This window comes from Dipodomys ordii, unplaced genomic scaffold (genome assembly GCF_000151885.1).
Source record: "Dipodomys ordii isolate 6190 unplaced genomic scaffold, Dord_2.0 Scaffold34, whole genome shotgun sequence".
NCBI classification, from domain to species: Eukaryota; Metazoa; Chordata; class Mammalia; order Rodentia; family Heteromyidae; genus Dipodomys; species Dipodomys ordii.
The window spans coordinates 9,093,670-9,098,725 of NW_012267250.1; the positions used below are offsets into that span (position 1 = coordinate 9,093,670).

At 43.0% G+C, this 5,056-nt stretch overlaps 1 protein-coding gene across 2 annotated transcripts in view; it reads right to left on the reverse strand.

Annotated features, from left to right (window-relative positions):
- Rhobtb1 (Rho-related BTB domain containing 1) overlaps window positions 1-5,056 on the reverse strand; it is a 136,788-nt gene that overhangs the window by 62,866 nt on the left and 68,866 nt on the right. For both annotated transcript variants that reach the window (XM_013017238.1, XM_013017239.1), the window contains exon 3: window positions 2,717-2,767. The gene's annotated coding sequence lies outside the window, so the exon portion shown is untranslated. The remainder of the gene's footprint in view (window positions 1-2,716; window positions 2,768-5,056) is intronic.

Here is a 5,056-nt window from a genome sequence, read left to right on the forward strand (position 1 = left end):
CACAGAGTTCAAGCCCGATGACCGACCAAAAAAAAGCCAGAAATGGCGCTGTGGCTCAAGTGGTAGAGCGCTAGCCTTGAGCTGAAGAGCTGAGGGACAGTGCCCAGGCACAGAGTTCAGGCCCCATGACCGGACCCCCCCAAAATAAAAGTCTCATGGATTTTTCCTGTTTGGCTGGCTTCAAACCTCAATCCTCAGATCTCAACCTCCTGAGGAGCTAGATAGATTTACAGGTGTGAGCCACTAGTGCCCAACTACTCCTAAGTTTTACTCTGTGAGTTAGAGTATAACTTTAAATGAATTATAGATTTATAGTATTTTTTGGTATTTTTATGACATACCATTTATAACAACTAGCTGTATATCAGTTGATGGTAAAGGTCTAGCCTACAATGAGATCTTCCTAATAAAGACAGTGCTCTTAAAGAATATAATCTATTTTATAATGATCCAGTATATAACAACTTTCATAGGATAAAGCTCCATCAGCATAGCATATATAACAATCTCTTAAATGTTTTGTTTTGTTTTTGTTGGGGCTTTTTTTTGGTCATGGGGCTTGAACTCTGAGCCTGGGCATTGTCCCTGTGTTCTTCAGCTCAGGGCGGGCACTCTATCACTTGAGTCTCAGCGCCGCTTCTCCTTAAATGTTTAAAAGTACTTATTGACTATATTTAAGTTTTCAGAGCTATTTAGTGTAAGTGGAGAACTAATGTGTTTAAAAGGTATCTTTTTAATCCTAAAAATGATGTTCCTTAGTAATTTTTTCTTTGTTCTATTTGTTGTTACTTTTACTTATTTTTTATTATTTCATGTTTTATTATTTTAATTTTTCAGACTTCCTAAGAAGGATTAATGGCTGTTATAACTTATTCTACAAGAGTAAAAGGAAGAGGCAGGGAGGGAAGTAGGGTAAGAAAAGATGCCAAGTTAGATACAAAGTACAAACTGTCTTTAGCCTTTGGGTGGTGGTGATTTTCAGAACTTTGGTAAGGGGTTTTTCTACTATATTTCCAAACTTATCTAAGAGGCACCTTTCAAATTGAGGTGCCAGAAGGAATCCAGCTTTTTAGGTATTATGCCAAATTATACTACTTTCTCAAAGGTACCATGTGGACACAGAGGGCCTACAAGTTTATTACAATATGTTTTCAGCAATGTGTCTTTGAGCTTGAGGTACTATAATTTAGTGGTTCGAGGTAACACCATGGCCTTTCCCTACTGAGTGGAAATTCTACATCCTGTCTTTCCCCAAACTCTCCTTCACTTTATCTATCCAGATAAAGGGTGTTTTTGGAAACTTTTCCCCCTTGAATATAGTGAATTGCACAGTAATCCAGTCGAGTGGAAAATGCAGAACCTTGAATACATGTAGCACTGACTGACTTCTGCCTTCTAACACGCATGAATTTGATTTATTCTAATTTTTCATGCATAAATGTTCAACATTTTACTACCTTTTAAATCTGCTCATAAAGTTCTTAAAGCCAAAAACTCCATATAATAAAAACTTCCTTATCTTTGAAAGTGGCATGTCAGAAAGTGTTTAGGAAGATATATTTCACCGATTTCTCAGGAGAGTAGAAATTGCTCTTGTGCAGTAACTGTTCCATTGGGTGTTATATGGGATGAATGTACCATTCAGTGTTATATAAGCTGCAATTAAAAAGTTTTTTTTAAAAAAAAATTTGTGATGCTGAGCAGGGCCTTAAAATTGCTAGGCAAGAAATCTTCTACTGAGCTAAATCCTCAATCCCACCAAGTTATCTTAAGGAAGCCACTTAACCATTCTTGGCTTCAGTTTCCCTGTTGAAAAGGAATTTTCAGTGCGAGTTTATGTCTTGAATTAAGACAGAATTATTCTTTTTCTTGTGGTATTGGGTTATTGAGCTTGCTTGCTATACAATCACCCTATCACTTCAGCCATGTCATATATCCAAACACAGACCTTTCAAAAATATCCTATTTGTGTCATTTACTGGATATACAGGTGGAACAAGTGATCTGAGGCTCTCTGAATTTTCAACTCTTCACCTGTAGTTGGGGAAATCAAGAGAGTGATTTCACTTCACAGGAATACATAATATGTGTATATATACGCAGATATATGCATATATATATACATTTATATTCCATGTATACACATATACATCTGAATAGTATTTATGTATTCATTCTGCTTCATTTTGCTATATACTCTTTCTGTCTCTCTCCATACATGTGTATATACATACACTCATGAAGCCCTGAGTTATTTATATACATTTGCATATATATGACAGAATGAATATATACATGTACAGAGTACAGACTGCAGCACAGTACTCTGACTTTAATTCAGGCTCAGTCAACTTTCTCTCAGCTCTAGAGACTAAGATTAGGAAAGAAGTAAAACCTCAAGTTAATGAACATCAGAATCCTCACTGTACGGTACCATCTTGATCCACCAAAATAAAGAAAATGTCATTGAAAATGTCACAGAAAGAAAAATGTTATAGAAAGATCAAGCTCATTTTGGTATCATTGTGCTCCATAAGAGAACATAGAAAACTTTTAACAATCACTGAGCTTGTAATGTTCATATAATTCAGTATAAAGATGACAAAAGCTAATGCCTTTTAAAACAAATGATGGAGAAAGCCATTCTGCAATGCATTCTCAAAAACAGATACAGGATGTTACCAATCTGTGGTCAGAGGTTTGCAGAGACACTGACCTGACTCACTGGAAGTGAAGAACAGAACACACTGCCCACGGCTGGATTCACCTAAATAGAAGAAGAAATACTTGGTAAACCCACCGCCTGTCAGGAGCCAATGGGCAGTCACTAAACATTTTCCGTTTCATCTCCTCTCATCCCCACAAGAAGGGGAAGAATATGTTTTAGTTTTTCTATGCATCACGTTAAAAGTATAATTTCACAGGGTCAAGTGAATTCCAAAACAGGTTTGTATTTTGAAGCATTTGTGAAAAAATACTTTTGAGCATATGGGGAGATCCCAGTCCTCTGCCTCCCCCCACCAAAAAAAAAATAGAATATATATGGACGAAATGGGCACTATGGAAATTTTATCAGCATTTTACAACACAGATCATTGAAAGAGACATGCTAATCCTCCAAAATGGCATTTTCCAGAGAATAGAACTCAACCAAAACAATGATTGGTTTTCCTATCAAATAAATTATATTATAGAAGCAGTAATATCAAAATGTCACGTGTGCTTTGATTTCCTCCTCTGTGGTCACACACAACTCCATTTCCATCAAATTTGTACTACCTTCAAAATCTTGGAAGATGACAAGAAATATGTGAATTTAGAATTCTGACCATGATTCGATTTCCTAAAGATTTTTCAAAATCTTCCTCAAATGGATCAACTGGATGACTTTCCAAATAGGATTCATGGATCTCAAGAAACGTTTGTTCAGCACAATAATTTACTACTCACTCTACCTGTGGAGCAGTATGCAGATGCTATTTATACTGAAAAGAGCCTGTGTTTATTTTCTAACAACCGCTGACTTGCTCAGGCATCTGAAAAGGTTATTGGAAATGAAATACAGTTCCAAATTTTGAGCTGAGAGTTTGTAAACAAACTTATCCGCTGACTTATTTTTTTTTAACTATCTACTGACAGCAAAAGGTCTTTTGCAAAGATGAAAACTACTAACTTGGTACCTTTTTTTTTCAGTTTAGAATATGCTTCTTATAAAATATGCAGCACTAGTCCTACATGGGGTGTGTGAGAACCACGGAGCAATAAAACCACTAGCTGAAGGGTCTGGCTGTGGTTCAACCAGACTTCCTGAACAGTACAGGTCGGGGAAGTTCAGAGTCAGGGCGACTCTTCTGGTCTCCCCTTTCTAGAGTCTGCAAGCTGTGGGTGCCTGTGTGCATGTATCATCCTTCATGCCTTTTTCCCCTCCCAGCAAATGCGTTCAGTCAGCTCCAGTGGCACAGCTTGTGTGCTGACGTACAAAGCCAAGTCAAAACCCTGCGCTTGGCACTCCCTCCTAACTTTCTGGCTTGTCCAAGTCTAAATATTGACATTGCTCCTCCGTGGCGATGTTTGATACCGCCGGGGATGGAAACGGCAGGGCGAACACTAGGACCTACCATAGACTTTTACATAGTTGTGCCTTCCTTCCACTTCTTTTTTTGGGGGGAGGGGGGGGTGGAGGTTGAAGGTTGGATTCAGTCGGTTGCACAAATCCAAATCTCTTTTCGTCCTCACCCCCCCCCCCAAAGCTGGGCACCGGGAGACAAGTTACGGTGTGTGCGAGCCCCTCGTGGCAGCTGCTACTGTTGTCATAGCAACCCACAACAGACTCCAGAGACAGCGGGGCGTGGGGAGGGGCCGCGGAGGGGGGTCGGGAGAGCCACGGTGGGCAGGCTAATGAACTCCCAGCGGGGGTGCGAGCTGCCAGGGGGGTGCCAGAGCCCCGCTCGCCAGTCTTTTGGCAATCCCCACCACTGTCTGGGAGAGAAAGAACCTTCTGGTGGGCGCGGCACCGCTCCCTCCCAGGGGCAGCCAGCCTGCTCCTCCGCGTGTTGGGGGAGCTTGGGGGGGGGGAGGGGAGGGTGGAATGCCTGCTGCACAGTTGTTGGGCTCCAACTTCGGGGTGCGGCTGGGCGGGCGCTCCTAGAAATCTCTCCGCTGGTCTCTGATGGGAGGCTTGTCCCCCTGGGGTTGCTGGAGAGGGGTGAGCCCCCTACATACAGCCGATCGCTCCGGGGTGCTGCGGCTGCTCGGCACAGCCCCGGGTGTGTGTGTGTGTGTGTAGAGGGGGGAGGTCCCCACACGCCAATCCGCGGGGATGGGGGGCGGGTGGGGGAGGGGGGGGACACAGGTACTGCTGAGGTCTGACCCTTTCCCCCATCTCCCATCTCAGGGATCGTGGGCAGCCCCCCCCCCCCCGAGGCGGCCGCTCGCAGAAGTTTCACAGCGCGCTCGCGACCCGCACCACCTACCCTGAAGCCGAGTGAGACGCCGGCGCTCTCCGCCTTCAGAGGGGCCGGGAGTGGGGGTGGGGGGCGGGGGCCCCCCGCCCCTC